The sequence below is a fragment of the Phalacrocorax carbo genome, chromosome 11, assembly GCF_963921805.1.
Source record: "Phalacrocorax carbo chromosome 11, bPhaCar2.1, whole genome shotgun sequence".
In the NCBI taxonomy this organism is placed as follows: Eukaryota; Metazoa; Chordata; class Aves; order Suliformes; family Phalacrocoracidae; genus Phalacrocorax; species Phalacrocorax carbo.
Window position 1 is genome coordinate 12794872 of NC_087523.1, and position 19040 is coordinate 12813911.

At 41.5% G+C, this 19040-nt stretch overlaps 1 long non-coding RNA gene across 1 annotated transcript in view; it reads right to left on the reverse strand.

Moving 5' to 3' along the window:
- Nucleotides 1-3652: 3652 nt before the first annotated feature.
- The window catches only part of LOC135315298 (uncharacterized), a 150574-nt gene continuing 135186 nt past the window's right edge, over nucleotides 3653-19040 (reverse strand). Inside the window, exons 6-9 of the long non-coding RNA XR_010374731.1 lie at nucleotides 10357-10493; nucleotides 7700-7752; nucleotides 6744-7053; nucleotides 3653-3755 (exon numbers count right to left, since the gene is read on the reverse strand). This is a non-coding gene — a long non-coding RNA (uncharacterized LOC135315298). The remainder of the gene's footprint in view (nucleotides 3756-6743; nucleotides 7054-7699; nucleotides 7753-10356; nucleotides 10494-19040) is intronic.

Sequence of the window (19040 nt, forward strand, 5' to 3'; positions counted from 1 at the left end):
GGAGAACAAGCTTCTAAACTGCAACTGTGTGCTTTAAAAAAAGGAAAAAAAAGGTTAATTTTGCAACCTTTAAAATCCTGGAAACATCAAAAATTCCCTGTATGCATATCTCTCCATTTATAAAGGGTTAATGCTACAAAAACTCAGATATTTTCTCCAGTTCTCTCTACCTTTGGCAGATAAAACAGTGAGATAAGAAAGTTGTGATGTTCTTTTGACCTTCTGCCAAAGGTAAGGACCACCTGTCGATCTGAATTTCCCTTGCAAATCTGCTGGAGCTGCAATACTGAAACTGCACTGCTGGTGCCTGCTTTATCTCTGATTAGCCATCATTTGGGACAACTGTTCAACTGATGGAGCAAATGACTGCACTGAGCTGGCATTTCCTACCTCCCCATCACACAGCTGTTTAGAATAATATCTCAATGCAACTGAAATGCAGTTTTATTTCTCCTCTCTCATCCAATCCCAGAAGAACAAGAAAAAACTTTATACAAAGGTTTATTTTTATCTTATTGGAGAAGGATGTTGTATACTCTGATGAACAATACTAGGATTAAGGTAGTCTCAAAGAGGTGTTTGTGGCTCAGGATATACCCAGAGTGCTCAGAAAGGATGTTTCTCTCCAAAGGGCACAATATTGCCCAAGAATATAGATTTAGCCTGGTGGCAGGATTTCTCAGGGTTTTCCTGAATAGCTGCCAAAACCAGACCTAATGGTCTGCTGTCTGTATTAAATATCAGCTGGCGTTCCCCAGTTTTCCCTGGAGATGGCTGCATTTCCTGTGGCAGACAGAGCAATCCATGAGTACTGTCTGCCAGCCTTTGCTCCCTGAGAGTACCACACTGGGGTCGGCTTACTGGGGTGATTACAGGTATTACTTGTCACCTCCTCTCTCCTTCTCTTTATTTCCTTCTTTCACTAGAATATATCAGTTTAAAACAGACCTGATCCTTTGTTTACTGCAGTGTCCAGCCCTCACTGTGCGAGTGTGCTCAGACAAGCCTGCCTATTCTGCCGTTCCCACTAAGGTCAGCTTTACCTTTCTGCCGCAAACTCCTTCACTTCCCTGTCCATATTCTTTGCATGTGGCCCCAGATAACAGACTCTGGGAAAGCCGGCTGAATGTCTGGGGTGCCTCAAATTAATTATCTTGTCCTGTTTTGTTGGTACAGGCAAGTCTCTCCAGTCCGGGAAGACGTGCAAAGAAACTGTAGTGAGCTGTTCTGTTCTGTTCAAAAAAGAACAATTAAGCCTACCTTGAACTTGGCGGAGCCGATTCGCAGCGGAACTTCCAATCGTTGTAACAAAACTAAAAAATTCAATCTTAAATTGAAAGGTATCAGAAAGCATTGGAAGTGGGATCTGGAAAGAAGAACCCTGTACTCATCTGCCTGACCCAGTTAAGTAGCACACCAGTATATATCAGGAATGCATGCCTTCTATTATTTTTTTTTCCCAGAGGAAGAAATGACAAGACTTGAAACGCAGAGAGCTGGGTTCCGCACTTCAACTTAGTTGAGCGAGCTTAGATCGATACCAGGATGATTCTTCTGATCTGCATATCTGTCCCAATTATTTCTTATTCGTACGAACACAGTACCCATCAGCCCAGAGAAGCCAACAGGCCCATGTTGAGCTACTCACTAAAAAAAGCAGTAACTAAAACAGTGTTTCTTTCCTCAGTGATTTAAAAGTCAGCAATATTCAAACTGTAAGAATGAAATACACGTGCCAAAAAGAGATCAAAATATGCAAAGCACCTATTCCCTCTCCCCCACAAAATGTAGCCCCTTTGCCAGGTAGTTCAAGGTATTTGTATTAATATTTCATACTGACAACATCACTCTTGTACACAGACATACCATTCAACATCCTTCCAATTTTTGCTTTTCTTACTCTTATTTTACTACACTGACATCATGAACTGACATAAATAGCACCTCTCCAATGGACACAGGTAGCAGCTTCATACATGCCTGGGGCAGGGAACCGCTGGCAAGGTGATCCAAGGGGTGAAAGGACCCACATCTGCTATGTATCTGCTATAACCACCCACCACTGTGCATATCTATGGACGAGTGCTATAAAATGGTCAAATATTATTTAATAAAATCAGCTTCTACCCATGCAGGTGTTTAATAGCTACAATAATTTAGCAACCTTTTCTCCTGTTGATTCTCAGTATTAGTAAGATTTTTTTCTTAAAGAAAAAAAATTGTCACTTGGGAACATTAGAAATATTCAGAAGATTGCTTTACTTGCCGTATTCATGGTTTTAAAACCTTTTGCTCAAAACTTCCATTCATTCAGATGAAAATAAAATATTTCATTTTTAAGACAAGATATCACATAAATTAACTATGGAAAAAGCTCGGGGAAAAAAACACTTACGATGCTTTGAAATCACATAAACTGTGTTTTGGCTAGTACGGTCTCGTCCGTCACCCTTTCTTGCAACTGTTTAATGAACAAAGTAAATCTGTTCAAACCATGAGTCCCTGCTCTGTCAGACCTAAGCCCCGGTGTTTGCAAATACACATTTGACTGACAAGCCAATGAATGACATCCTCTTTCAAAAAATGTCCTTGTAAAAAAGAGAGAGGTGTGGTTTATAGATTTCTGATTTATGAATTAAATAGGACCCAGGAGCTATTTAAAAAAAAAAATCTCCATGGAAACTTGTATTTCACAAGATAAGCCTGTGAAAGAAAAGAGCAATGACAGCTTAAGAAGAGAAAATAATCTTAACAGATATAACCTCCTATAAAAAGTCTGCAAGACAAAATGAATGAAAAATTCCACTTAGAAAGCTGAAGCAAGCAGGCATTCGCTGCAAATGTTTTGCCAGAACCGAGATATTTTTAAAATAATTAGACTGAACTGGCAGCAGGTTGTACACACAGTGGAGGAGAAAGCCCCTAACCAAGCTGCAATAACCACCTGAAAGCTGTTTTCTGAGATGGTAAGTGGTCTCTGGTATGTCACTTCGATTAGAAAGTCACTTGTCAGAGCTACAGTGGCTGTGCATGAACACATGTAATGTACCCCAAGATAAAAGCTGGATTTCGGGGACTGAATTACAAGTGCTGGGCTGGAGCCCTGGCCATCAGGTGGCCACAGAGAAACGAGTGCAGGCATGTAAACCTTGCAGATACTCCTCAAACTATCCACACACCTTGTCCCACTGCAAAAGTGAATTTCACCTGCACAGTGCCTGGCCCTGGCAAGGTACCCTCTTCACCTTGAGGGATAACCAGGACACTGCCGCTTCCATGCAGAAACCCGCTCTGCACTGGTGGTTCTGAGGACACCACCTAAATTGCAAAACACATTATCAGCCTACCAATGTGTAAAAATAGTGTAAGCTTATCGTTACAGATTCACCATTTTTAACGCTTACCGCAACAGCGACGACAACAACAACAGTAATGATAATGGTGGCTGCCACTTCCTCTCCCTTTGGGAAAATCCACTCTGTTGCCAAAATTGTACTCCTTCCCACAGGGAGTACCCATTACCCTGGAAGCTGCCCATGGCTAGCTAGCCACAGGCTGCAGCGGCGTTTGCTGAGGTCAGTGGTAGTGTTGCACAAAACCCAAAACTCCCTATGCAGAATAAAAAGATAACACTGAAGGTACTTACCCAACTGCTGGTTTCCAGCACAAGACAGACGAGTGTGAATGAAGAGGTGGAAGGGTGAGAATTCACAGGCATTGGGACTCAGGGAGCCCAGCTCTTCAGGATATCCTCACTGCAAAATGGTAGGAAAGAACCTTAATTAACTACAAGCCTTAATGCATGGGCCCAACTGTGCACGCAAATCTCAGTCTGCGGAGTACACAGCATAAATGTTCGGTTGGGGGATACCTGGCAGCAAGCAGACTAAATGACAGGGGCAATCCATGGTACGATACACACTTATTCAGGAAGAAAGAGTTTGCTTTTATCAGAATGAAAGTCTGAGAACAGTACTGCATCCTAAGACATAAAATAACAGGATTAATTATGTTAAAAAATGAAATCTGGTTTTCCTGTTCAGGCAAATTTCCTTAATTACTCAAAATATCAGACAAAAATATTGCTCATTCGGGTCTCATCTCACGATGCATATGTGAACTGCGCATCTGGGGTCCTAACAACCATCGGTGTCAGGTGTTTGAGGAAGCTGTTGAGAGTTATTTAATAATTAATTATCCTAAATAGCACAAAGCAGCACGTCACAGTTGCCAGAATAGTTACAGTGCCACAGGAAGATGATAACATGGCTTTCAAACATTTTCTTGGAAAAGGGAAAGTACAGTTCTTTGATCCGTGTCTGCACTATTTTTGTCAATATCTCTACTGACCTTTATCACCCTCTGTTTGATTTCTAGATTTTACTGTACCCCAGGTGGTCGTTCTGAAACATAATATTAAGGCTGTAACAGGAAGAAATGAGAAGTGTGAATAAGTGCCAGGAAGTTGTCCCAAACTTTGGTGACTGTTCCACATCTGACACTGTCCGTATATTGTGAGATATTCTGAACTTATGAAAAGTAAATTGAGTCCCTCTGAGGCTGCAGAAATATACCATATTGTCCATCTATTGAAGCACAGCCAGAGTCTCACGTTAGCAACTGGCCATAAATCTGAAGTGACTCTAGCAAAAATAAAAGGAACTACTCCAGATTTCTTACAGAGAGGAGTTTTATCCTGTACCACATTTTTCCTTGATTTCAATTCAATTCCATTTCCTTGGCTCTGTTCTCACAGCTCATCACAGACGGTGAATTTGTCTAATCTTTTTCTTTACTAAAGAGTAAAAAGCCACTGAACTAGGGGCTACAGCTAACAATTGTCACTAGGATGTGACTGAAGGACTTCAAACATAGTATCTGTGAATGAAAGGTGAGATCTTAATTATTATAGCCCTTTACTATAAACTAGAAATGACCAGTGCAATTCTCTAATAGTTATCTGATATGCGTCAGTAATTTTAGATCATTAGGAAATGTTCCCTCCCTTTCCAGCCAGCAACACTGAAGCAGGTAATGCTAGGCACCCTTTTCGTCTAAAATGTGACACCAAGCAGCTAAATCTCACTATTGTGTTTATGTTACTTTTCCTTCTGTAAGAACTCCTAAAACTTCCTTGTATATTTTGGTTTTACCTTTTTTTCCCCTAGAATTGGTCTATCATAATTTTTGAACTTGGAATTAATTCCCTATTAAAATCTGGATTCAGACCAGTTAAGAGTCAAGCTTTGATCTTGGAAGATCACCTGCTTAGAGATGCAGGGTATTTGGTAGCTTTAGAAAGACTAGTGGTACATCCATTTTCAAGAACTTTGCATCTAACAAGCTAAAAAAACCTGAAACTAAGTTAACACAATTATTACAGCATATGTATTTAAGGCTTATGCTTTAGATAGCCAGACCATTTCAGAATAGCTCCTGTTGCTGATACCTTCCTCCTGTTGCACTACCTTCTGTGCGCTATGAATATTTTTGTTTGACTTGCTGGACTCAGAATCCTCGCCTTTCATCAGTACTTTCAGAAGGATACTCACCCCAACCCTTATTTTCCAATAACCCTCTCAAGCTGACCATTTGGCAGAGCCACATCCCACACTGACGGGCTGTATATTGTATCATGAGCAATACCTCACTGCTCCACCCCTGGTGTAACAGTGAGAGATTTCAAGGTGACATGGGTGAGCCCAGTGAATCCACACCTCCTCGTACACCGGCCCAACACATGGGTTGGTATGTAACGTAACACACCCCTCTCCTGACAGCCGGGCTCCTGAGGAGGAGGCCAGTGTTCCTGCTTAACTGCAGGACTTGTACAAATGGATTTTAAGGAGATGGAGAACTTAGTAAAAAAAAAGAAAAAAATACTGTGTGGGGTTCTTTTGATTTACAAGGGACAAGTTCCACTCTTCAAACACTGAATCTATGTGGAATGAGTTTTATGATGTGCCTGTTAATTATCAGATAAGTACTGAATAAATCTTTATCTTGCAGGAGTATTAAATGCTGCCATCGCCTAGCATGAATGATGGTGCAGGTCAGGCCTCAGTACTAATTGATCCAGCAAGGGATCCTTTGAAGAACTGAGGAGTTGCAGTAGCAGATGCATTTGTAAGTGGAGAGACAGAGCAGGGGCTCAGCTTTGGGCCTCTCTGCTTCCCGCATGGTTGTGTTTGCTGACTTCTGCTCCAGACAGGGGTACAGGAAGCCACAGAGCGAACTGTTTCAGGCCATGTGGCCTCTTCCAACTGCACATGTGCCACTTCAATGAAAACAACATCAGTTAGCAAAACCCTGTTATTTTCATTACTTAAGCTAACACAGCTTATTGAGACTAAAAGAAGAAATGCTCACACAAGCATTGATCAAAAAGGGCTACCAAACACTAAGCAGGGAAGGACAGATACAGGTTGAGAAAAGAAGGGAGGGTAACATCCCACATCTGGAATAGCTGGAAATGGAAGATGGGTCTCCACAGCACTGCTCCCATTGATCCTCTAAGTACAGGGATTGAAGGATTTTTTCCCCTAATTTTGTTACAGAAATCTCTTCTATTCAAATGAAATAATTATTCTCCTTGAAAAGCACAATTATCTGTTAATACATGGAATGCGAAGGGGATTCCAGTTCCCCTCCACATGTTCAGAATATCTTCAGCTCCTGCTTTCTGCACGAACACAGAAGTCTTGTCAAATTATGCCATATTAAAAGCGAGAGTCTTTTCTTACCTGGTTATTTCTAAGAGTCTTAGAGCCTTACTCATTAGCAAGACAGTAGGTACAATAGTGCTTCTGAAAGCAAATTCTTGGAGACTGAATTTACTGCTTTGTCACAGTCTGCAGGTTTGAATGTTGCTTTACAGGATGGTTTCCTTCCAAAGGGGCTGGTCGGAGCATTTTGATTTATGGATGCAACATCATTCATGGACTCGAGGCTAGCAGATTCAGTACTTTAAACTTGGGCTTCTCTCGAGATCTCTTTAGGTACTTCTATTGCCCCATCACAGTTGTATTAAAATGCTTTAGAAACACCTATAAACTGAAACAATGGCATCGGTTACCCTTTTTTCTTTCACACAAGAATATCTGGGGCAGACTTTAAGTTTTTTTTGTTGTTTCTACATGTATATGAGCAAATGCGAGAGCCCAGGAAGAAATGCTCAGGAAAATCCATTCACATATGACACAAGCCCAACCTGTCTTGTTTCCACAGCCCAGAAATCCCCACAGAGGTTTTCCTATCGCCTCCCATTTTACCACTGCGTCTTTGCAATAGAGCTGTCCTGGGGGAATGATGAAGCCAGTGCTGCAAAGGATTTTGAGAGTTAAGACAGAGACCTTGAACTGCACTTTGCATTAAAGAGTCAGTCCTCAGTGCAGAACATCAGGCTGATGTGCTCACGGTAATGAGTGTTGCTAAGCAAAGGGAGCTGATAGCTGTCTTTTGTACTGAAGTTTTCAGGATGTGTGGCCTCCCTGAATGGTCGGGAGGTCAGGAATGCATAGGTCATCCTGGTCAGACCCAGGCCCAATTGAATGGGATACCTCTTATGGCAGATGGAAAGGGAAAATTTGCTGCCATGGTTGTAGGCATCTGTAGCAGCAAGGAGTTCAAAAGGAGCACAAGGCTGCATATGGTCCTATCCCAGTCCCACGCTTCCCCACTTTAACCTCTAAACACTTACCTCTCCTTAAAGTATGCAGCAGAGGGATGTCTTGACTTGAAACAACCTCAGCCCTGCCAAATCAGATTTAACATAAGGTCAGCCAAGAAATCACGCTGTGAATAGGTGACAGAGGAGGCAGCAAACTGATCTAGTTCATGACTTGCTAGCTCTTTGTCTTTATTTGTTTCACCAATTCTCCCACTCTCTTCACACTTCAGAGGAGAGTGATTATGCCGAAGACAATCACAGAAGATGGCTGAGCCAACCTACAGACCTACTGGTACTGTAGTCCCAACGTCTCTGTTCCTATTCTCTGTCACACAGTCACGCCCCCCATCATCTGTGCTTGTTATAATGCTCACGTTTAGAAACCAGTTCAGTTCACTAAACTGAGAGAAAGCTACTGTCTTTTGGCACATTACTTTTCTACCAAAAGCACCCCCTCCCGGGTCAATAAATGACAGGACTGCAGAGCTGTAAGCAGAAGAGAAGGGTATGAGGATCAGGACATCCCCTTACCGCAGGGCTGAGAGTTTAAACTGTTCCTGAGCCCTGTGCCAGTGCCCAGGGCAGGAGCTCTCATCGCCAGAGAGCCATCTGAGCTCAGAGGGGCTTCCCTTGCTCAGTCTAAGAAAAAGGACTGACCCACTTCGGAATGCTTCCTTTACGCTCGTACAGCTTGGGAAATAGGACAGAAGAACGTGCACAGGGATCAATAATAGTCAAGTGCTACAGTGAGTCCATTAGGATCTGCCTATCCATCAGAGCCACAAGAGCTCTTTCTGTGCCTGGCTGTAGCCTGAGGCTTGGCTGAGATGGATCTGTGGCATCCACCCGGGCTCTTGGCTGGCTTGTTCAGAAAAGACAGCTCTTGGTGAAAGTTTCTAAGGCCAGCTCGTCTCCTCAGAGCACTAGTTTTCAGTCCTTGCTACCAGGATATTGCAATGCTTCAGGATTAGTGTCCTTCAGCAAAACATAATCCAAGATTATTAAAAGAGCAGCACAGAGCTGTGGCTCTTCTGCCCTTTGTAGTAAAAGAAGTACATAGGGGGTTTCTGGAGTAGGGGAGGCAACATTTTTTTTCTAGGAACTGGAAAAGGAGAGGTTTGAGTTCAGTGTGTGAGGCCTCCAGCTATGATACGCTCAATCACATTATCATTTTGAAGACTCACCTATGGGAAACCTATGAATACTTCAGAAAGAAGCCCGGTAGGAAGTCATCATCTGCACAAATGCCAAAGTCTCCCAAGGTGATGGATTGCTCCACCATTTCATCTAACATGACTCCTGTGAGCATCTCTGGTGACTTGAGGTGTGATATGGCAAGACAGCACCAGACAATGCCTTAGGGCTACGCTTCCTTGGCGTTTTGGGGAGCCACTCAGTTCGTGGATTTTTAAGATGTGTTCACACGCTGGTTTGGGGAGAGGACGTGAACAACACTGCCTGTACTGCTATTTCCAGTTTAACGCGAATAACTACAAATTTATTCTCCCATGGACTCAGACCCACGGGCAATAGTTTTAAAGAATGCAGATAATGAAGAATCCATTATACTGCTGGGTGAGTTATTTCATTGCTCTCCACTATTAAAGACATGCAATACTTGATGAGCATTTCTCCCTTCAAGACTTGGTTGTGATCTGCCCCAAAGCAGTGGGCAGGAGGGGGAGTATCACAGACTGTGGGGGCTTTTTGTTTGTTTTAGAGGGCGGTGATACCAGAAATAAATAAAGGGCCTGTAACACTAGTTGTAATAAACTTTAGAGCTGAAATCAAAATTTAAACCTAAACACACACATTTTTAATGCCAACTTGCAAGGGCAAGCAAAATAATTGCACCAATGTTACCAAAATTCCTACAGATTACATGTGGTCAGTTTTCTTCTTGCTCAGTATGCTGAAACACAGCAGGACAACTGCAGTAAAGAAAGGCAGGCACACATGTGCTGTCTTCTAGAAGAGTGTTCCCAGGGAAATCCACAGAGTTAGCGATTCTTGCAAAGTCAGAATTCAGAATAAAGCAGGAAGACTATGCTCGTCAGAACAACAATCTGTATTTGTGCAAATTATAAAACAGGGAGGGAAAGAAGATAAATAAGCTAATCTGTTGTAAACTGATTTTGACCCTGAAGGTGATCACAGGTACACAGCATTACGGCACTTTAAACTGTTTTATGCAAAGCTTTAAAAAGACCCAGCAACAAACAGAGCTTTTTTTTGTGTTTGCTAAACAAAGCATGAAAGAATAGTGACAAAAGTGGGAGGAGCCGAGTTTGTCCGGACAAAGCCAGGAGGAGGAGCCCTCATGCAATGGAAATGCAGTTCAGTGGTCCTGGATTGATATGCTCATCCTTTAAACCCCCAGGGCTGGGAGATCACAGGGCCTGAAAGTCCATCAAAGAGCACTTCTCTGCATTGATCCAGTCTGGAGCGGAAGGCTGGTGGGGGTCTGCTGTTCTGTATAAGGCTGCCTCCGAAGATAATCAGCTTTTCTTCCTTGGAAATTGGGGAATCCCAAACATCAATAAAGTGTTATTTCAAGTAAAACATCAGTCTAAACCTACAGAAGTCTGAACATGTGTGTGTGTTTTGTTGTGTGGGGTTTTTTAAGGAAAAAAAAAAGAAGGAAAAACCCCCGAGTATGTAACATTGGAGGAGGGTAAATATTCTACCTTGAAAGTGTACTCTTAATGCTTCAGCTGTTCTTTCCAACTTGTCAACAGCAGAACCCACAACAGAGGTCTTTAAAGCAGACTTACAAACTTTCCTATTTATGTTTGGATGCTCAAGCAGCACGGTAGCACCTGACCTAAAAAGAAAAAAAAATCTTAAAATCACTTTTACTCTTAAAAATTACTTTCACTCTCTCAACGACTTGTTAGGTTACCATGTACTAAGGCAGGCAATTACATGTCAGTTCAGCTTCTTGGTTTAAAACACTTTAGGTCTGGCAAAAGGGAAATTGGAAGCCTGGGGAATATTTAACACTGACAGCTAGCACTGTGACAGACTCACATGCACGTTATCTACAGCTTCCAGGTGATCAGCAGTTTGTGTGGAGAACCCCTGATCTACTTCTCACAGCTCTGTGTTTGGTTTGTTCCAAATTATACATCCAACAGACATATGTTAAAGGGCTGAACATGTATAAAGCAGAAGTGGGAGTAAAATCAGACAATCTAGCACTCTCCAGTGTAACTAGAAACTGAAAGTCATTAATCAGCAGTTCATTTGACACTGGAAACTGTTAGGATATTTTATTTATTCAAGGGGAGCAGTGTTGAACAAACAGAGGATGATACAGGCTTTTCCATCACAGCATGTGCAGTCTGACTTGATAAAACTTAGGAATATTTTAATATCATTAAACAGCTGCATTTGACTAAAATAAATGAAATGGCTGCCAAATCTCTGTACCCTAGAGATCCTGATCACCGGCAAAACAATCTGTGATGTCCTAGTATTTGAAACTATTTAAGGCGACCACAAGTATTGCAGAGAACTACAGTTACAATTACCTCCGAACATTACCTTTCTGAGAGTATAACCACAGAGAAGAGAAAGAACCGCAACCCAGTTTCTTCTAAATAGTCCATTTCATGATTTTTGAAATGAAAAAGGGTCGCAAAGGATGGGATTCTTCCAAAACACTCGGCACTGGTGTAGGGGACGTGTTACTGGGATTAGCAGGCCACCAATCTCAGGGTTTTGGAAATCAGACACACGCAAAGTACTTTGCTGAGCACATTTCAACCAAATTCTGTGCGAGCTAACAAATCCTGGGTATGTTAGAGATCTAAAAAATGAACAGTACAGTTCAAAGCTCTCTTGCCCTCAGAATACAGTTGTTGATTATTTCCCTTTCATTTTCCTCTCCTCCCTGCCCCCCCCCCCAAATCACACTACTAAAAATTACATAACTAAGAGTTTCTCCTTCTGTCACATACACACAGCCTAACTCTTAAGGGCTTTTTAAGGGTATTTACTGTTGAAGATAGTCTTATTCTGCGAGCTGATTAGCCAGCATTATTAACTATTTTTATTGCATCAATATCTATAGCCTTCAGAAGGTTTACTGATCTAGTCAGTATACAGAGTGGAAAATAGCTTCTATCTCAAGAGCTTAGTAATCTTTGGTTTCTTTTGCAGAGCAAATTTTAAAAATAGAATTTCACCATTTGAATTATACTGATTTATGTAGTGCAGATACACTCATTTATGCAGCAGTGGCAAACTAAACTGGAAAAGAAAAAAAAGGAATTCTTGTTCTGGTATAATCGCATCCACATAAGAAATCGAGTTAGTAAAATGAGACAAACAAGCACTCTATATGAAAAAGGTTACTGCTCATCAGTCTGCCCCCAAGCACCACTGCAACGCCATCTGCCAAAGGTCATCACCTCCTCAGCCCTTAGCAGCGCTACTCACACATTTGCTTCCAAAGATGTTTCAGTCAGAACAAGCCAGGTTAACCAGAACAGTTTAAACAGATTCAGGTTTGCTTAACCCAAAACTAACCTGGAGTTGTTCTTGTAAGCAGCTTTGCTGGTGAATGTGAGCAGTGGTAACCTCTGGAAAGTTATAAACACCTGGTAGCATCTCATACCAGCACAGCTGAACCTAGAGACACACACATTTGAATCCTAATTAAAGCCGTAGAGATATGTGGGTAGGTTTCCCAAAAAGACAAGCACATACCTACAGAGCCAGGTGGTTTGAGGCTGGATGGATTGAAACCCAAGACATAAATCTTGGAGGAAGGCAAACAGCAGTGATCCCTATTTCTTCTCTCTCAGATCATTTTCTCCTAGCAATTTTAGAGCCATCAGTCTAAGACAAGTGGCTGTAAGGAAGGTAACCGCAGAGATGGTTCTACAGCTTGTCCGAAAGACAAAAGCAGGTAATTGGGAGAAGCTGAAGTTAGGGAGGGTGATAAAAGGTAGGGGGTCAACTGTTTACATGGGATGATCTGGAAAAGGCTCTGATAAAAGCCATTAGAACAGCTGTTAAGGAAGGTAAACTTACCACAAGAGTTTTGACTTCCTAATAATCAATGCAGAAAATCAAACCAAGACATGTTACAGGGATAAAGCACTAAGAGAAACTGCTTACCGAGAGCTTGAAATGAAAAGAAATGCTGAAGAAAATGAAAAAACTAATGACTACTGTGCTTCTGTGAAGGACATGCCAATGACCAACACAGTCAGCTCAGTGTTGAAATGAGCTCAGTGTGAATTGATGTGCATATATGCAGGAGTACTTAAAGGTGCCAGGAGGCAGCAATAAGCACAGAGAGATTTTGTTCTGGTGTCTCCAGTGGAAGGCTTCCATAATATTCCCACACAGAAAGAACTCTGCTTGATGGGAGAAACCAAATCAAGGCACTTGCCATCATAATAGGAACATTAAAAAGATGCAAAACTAAAATAGCTGCTTTAACTTTTGTTAGACAGTTATCGTCACTGTGAGGATTTATTTGCGCACAGGACAGCATGGCAGCGTGCTATGGTTTTGTTCAGCACAGCGCTAGAGTTTGCGTTCGAGCCACAAGAGAGCAGATTTCCCTTCATTTCTATGGCTGCAAAGGAAACCTACAGCATCTGTAATCAGGGAAAAACTCTCGGTATAGGTGATGCCTCCTATAAGCATACTTGGCTATTTACATCGGTGCACCATTTTCACCATTTAGAGAACAAAATAAGTACTTGTGTTCATCACTTTTGACAAACAGTTCTGTGAAAGCCTCACTGCTCCTTGCTGCAATGCTCTGAAAAGAGGATGAGGAACCAAATTGTTTGTGATCTTGGGAGGTTTCTTTCAGCAGTTTTCCCATTTGCCGATTCACTGAGGTAGTAAGTGGGAGCTAGATGCTTCAGTTTCCATTACTGAGGGAGTGCAGGCGCTCATCACTACAAAGGCAGGCCTAACAGGGTCATACTTAAACAGTATTGACTTCAATGGGCTTTCGATCAGGCTGCTGTCATCTAGACATTTTATGTGAGGGAGCAATGCCCAGCTGCGTGCCGCAGTCCCAGTGGGCAGCACAAAGAGGAACATGCGAATATACTGAGAATTATAAGACAGTGGTTAAGTGGAAGAGAAAACTGAAAACTCAACCAAAGGGAAACAAACAGTATCCCATTTAAGTGCAAGTGTTAGTAAAAGTAAATGTACTAAATCTTTTTCTAAAGAAAGAGTATGTTTATTTTAAGTAGCCAAATCAAAACTGCCATGCCCACAGCTGGACAGAAATGAGTGCACTGGTAGACTTTTAGTGCTTCAAATGACACCACAATATTTAGTTATAACTAAGAACAGGCCCAAAGTTTGCAAGTTTAACCTTTGACTAAACACGCATACAGCATCCCATCTGCTTTGCACCAGTTTAGATATTCATGAAGCATGCAGCACGAAGTACTTTTCATTTTTGCTATGCTCGGTAAATTAGCCAGCAAGCAGGGATTAGACAATAACAGTAGATTCCTATTTGATGACTAGATTTGATCTGATGCATCTTTTCGTGTTTTGATCATTTGGGCTGAAGATAAGACGCACACAATTTGGTAGCTGGCAAAGTGGGATTTAATAAGACTCCTGTAAAACACAGCATGTATGCAAACAGCCCAGAGGATTAGACTCCACTTGCTTAGTTTAGAACTTGGTGCAGCCAACCTGAATAATCAAACGGAGGAACAAAAGTTGTGAATCCCCTCAATGCACTGCTTCATTAGGATCTCCTTACAAAAAAAGAAAATGGGACTCATCTGATCAGCCAGATTTTATGGCATCTGATTAGACCACCATTTTCTCAGCAGGTCCCCTTTCTTTAAACTGTTGACTATGGATGGCCTGCTGAATAGGATGAACTTTGGACCGCTAAATTGCAGCATTATGGTTATTTAGTGTAATTTATGAAAAAGAGAGAAGTCGTGATCACCTACTTCATATTGCTAATGATGTCTCCATTTATCAGAACAGGTATGAGTTTGGACCATCATTTTTGCCTTACAGTCACAGAACACTGTCCAATTAGATACCAAAAAAAATTATGTTTGCCAATGGGGCTGTACGAATACTAAATTAAGATCTAATAGTCCTTACATAATCATTTATTATTGTTGACTGTTTGCTGCCTTGCATTAAGTTCCACATCATCTCAGCATGTTTACTTCAAAGTTTCCTATTCATTCGGTATTTTCTATTTGCATTTTACTGCATCTAGTCTAAAAAATAAAAAGAAAAGGAAAGAAAAAAATCTGAACTTGTTTTTTCTGCTCCACATTGTTTCACCTAAACAGCAATTAAAACCATAACAGATTAAAAAGATTATATGAGAATTACATTATGGCGATTTCAGTGTGAAAGTGCCCTCACCCTGAAAGAAGAGAGATAAATTTCCAGTTACAGAAATTATCACTTTGTCTTTTTTCCCTAACAAATAAGAATGACAAACACTTTCCATAGAGGCAAATTTCTAAATTGCTGATTATTACAGGTAATGATCTATTCACTATGTCAGCTTCCTAGCCACTCTTAGAAGCTGGAGTTATGCAAGTTAGCAAGGAACTGTCAGGGAGGGGAGGGACACCACCAGTGGGTGATGTTACCAGGCAGAAGCCAATTACATAGGCATGACAGAAGAGTACATGAGGACTGACCACGTGTCCTGTCTCAGAGCCACGCAAACCACTGGAAGAGGTTCTTGCCTCCAGCCCCTCACAACTAGTTATATATTGCTAGCTGTGTAATAGCTGTATAGCTCTGTACTGGTAGCTGACACCTGCCCTGCTGCTGCCGGCATGAGGTTGTATGGGCACTTCTACTCCAGCCCCAGTGAGTCAGGTGGGCATAAACCCTAGGAACACATGGTCTTAAATCCAGCCAAGTTATTAGACTGAAAGAGGTTTGGGTAGACCAAGCATGCTGCCATGGGCAGACCGGAGGGGACCATGGCCTCTGGCAGAGCGTCCTCGGCAAGCAAGGGTGGGATTCCTTGGCATAGCTCAACCTCGAGCGGGAGGTCTGCCTAGAGCCTAATTCTGAATCCAACCTCAGGAAACACATTTTTCCTGCTACTTGTTAATAAATGGCCATGGGGATGTTGTTCTGGAATGACTAGGAACTAAATGTGCAATAATTATTCCAGCACCACTTCTGGGATAACAGTGGAAACACTTATTTTCTGTTCTGGTTTGAATCCATTTTGGAATAGTGAATGTGCTCATGCAATTCTTCTAAAAGAAGAATGTATTTTGTCAGCTTCCTCCTGCAGTCAAGTCACCGCATGGTTTATTTGGTGCCTTCTCTATAGATTTTCTGGTGTCACAACTCAGATTCAGTATCCCCACTAAGTCAAGTTTTTACATGGGTACTCACTAAGAGTCAGCAGCTTTCCCTAGAGCCCTCAGCAGGAGCCATTTGCCCTCTAGACTATTTTATTAGCATGCTGATTATTTCTGCAAGAGTATGGTGGGATTTTCCTGTGGGTCACAGTCCATATTTGCTGTCACAGAAACCTTGAAATCACTGTAGGCTGATAAATGCTCTGAATCTTTAGATTTTGATTATTAGAATCAAACAGTAGCAGATACTGTGAAACACCCCCAGAGCGCACTCAGGTGGAATGGAGAGAATAAGCAACAAGGATCTATCTGCCAACCCTACACCACAACACTACCCCTCAGAGGCAGCAGAGCTCATTACACGGGACTTGACCAGTGTAAGACCTCGAACAAATGAGAACTTCCATTTATTTCCCGCCCCAAGTTGCTGTTTCTCAGGGAAAGACTTTTTCTTAGATTTGCTACAGTTCAGATCCATGAAGCCACAAGTTGTTAACCAGCTGCAAAGTTATCAGCACAGCTCCAGCTACGCAACGTAGTCTTGTTCTTTGTACCCAACTGAGTTCCTAATTTGTCCTCCTTCTTACTCCATACATGTTGATAAAGCAGATTCTCAAGGCAAATGGTGAGAAGCTCTGTACAGGGTAATATTACATGGTGACACGTCTCCAATGTTATTCACTGTAATAGATACAACTTTCATCCAAGAACAACCTTGTAAATAAACGCCTGTCTTGTACAAAACGGCTGTTAGGAAAGACAAGAAGGGGTTTTCTCAAGCACCAAATGCAACTTTCTAACTGGCTCTGCCAAATGCGATGTTGATGCCTCCCATTTGCAGTTTGCTCAGTAATAACAAGTGGAAGGGAGGAAGCTAGAAGAAAGCCATTAGTTCAGCTGTCAATGTACGTAAGTGTCCACAGGTGTCATCGAGTGTGAAGAAGCAGGGGCAGCCATTTGACACAGCTGCCTCCATAGAAGAAATTTTTACAGCAGAGGCAGAATTTGTAAAATTGTACCAGTTCCCTGCCAGAATTCATCAGCTCCTGGGACGTGGTATCTTGGAATAAAAGATCCCCTGGCAAGTGAGTAGGCAGAAATCAAGGACAACTCTTGGGCAAGAGGAATAGGCAGCACACAGACCTTCACATCTTCTGCAATTGGCAGGAGATAGAGCTCCGCTGAAGCTCTTCAAGCCTCCTGCCATTGCAGTATTTGCATGGTGGTTTTTAAAGACCAGCATTGCTCTGCGTACAGAGAAGAGAAAACGTTCTAAAAGCTTCTCGTTGAACCTTCTACTGCTGTTTGTAGAAGAAATCTTCCACCTCAGTCATCACCTGCTTGTGTTGCACTGGTAGAGCCCTCAACAAGCTCAGCAGCCCTCTGCACAAAAAAGATGGTGTTGGTGGTGACATACATTACAAAGCTGAGGATGAAAGGCAAGCAAGGTTTAGAGGTAATTCATTCTCCGCGAATGAGTTTTTCAGGAAGCAGCTAAATGAAAGCATGACTGATCCTGGAGAACTTCTGTTCATGGAATCACAGTAGTATCACCAGATGGACCTTGGTGACAGGAACACAAACAGCAACTTTTTGACAGTTCTCACACCTGCACACATACACTATTTCCCATATAGTGCAGAATAAAGAAGTAAGGGGATCAAATACTTAGAAATGATCCTTGGTCCAGAAACAGATTTTGAGTTGTATCGTTTATATGGTATTGCTGATAAATGATTGACATTTAAAAAGCAGGTTTTCAAAATGGCTCAGATATGTTTCAGTAAGATTTCTTTTCTCCCCTGTGGAAAAATGCAATGTGTATTCTAACAATTATTACACCTTTATTCTGTGCATCAACTCTGTTTCTAAATGTCTGAACTGACAGCATGTCTGGTCACATGAGTCCAGTCAACAAATTTGGCTAACGGTAATGCTTTAGGACAAAATTATGAAAAAAATGACAAATTAGCAATGGCACCTAATCAATAAATGACACAATATGGAATCCATGAAGCTGATAATGCAACTTCACAATCCTCTCATTTCATAAAATAAATTACTAGAGCTAAACATGTGCAAGATGTTGTCTCATTTCCAGTTAGTTCTCCCCCAAACAATAATAAATGTATCTGGAATTATATAGATTATAGCTCTAAAACGATCAGTAACGCAGTATTTTCAGAACCTGGTTACTTTTAACCCTAAGACAGGCAGTAATAACTAGCCTACAAAGTGCCATTGCCTTAAGACACCCCTTGACGCAATACGGAGTGCTTCAGAAAAAGTTCCCGGATAGAATATTATCACTATACTGAGTGAAAACCAGGAAACCGCAACAGATCAGTTTGTCTTTGCTAAAGGAACTTCATAATTTCCCTACTTCACCTTGAAAATTACTACCACAGCACTGTCACTTTTGGAAGAACTGTTAAAATATTTCAAGATTTAACTGGCTTTCAGATAAATTTTGTCATTGCAGTCATATGCTATGTTAAAGTAGCTCGGTAATAATACTGTGAAGTCTGAAATTACTTACCTTTATTCTTACAACTAGCTTTGGTGACTTATCTAACCGCTGCAGGCTGACATTTCTCATGATGTGGTTTGCATAAAAAAAAGTTCATCTTCAAAAAATTATGAAGGAAATCTGTTTTATGATTTTGAAACGATCAGAGAGGAAGCTGAGTTAATCGCAGCAGAGAAATTACATTCAGGTGTCCCCCTTCTGCTATTTTCTGATCATTCAGAGCAAATCTAGATATAAAGAGCCCAAATCAGCCGTGTACATCACACATTAAGGGAAATGTGTTTTTTCAATTTACTTATCTGCAGAGTTACTGAAGGTACCCACCGCTCTGGTGGGTTGGCAGCAACGGAAGGACTCTAAAATAAACTCCTTAAACTTTCTTTAAAAAGCAGTTTGCAAAAATCAAATAGCACAGTGAAAACGTCCAACGCGCTAAATGCTGGCGTATTCAGAAGGACATTTTAAAATGGGACATTACAAAATG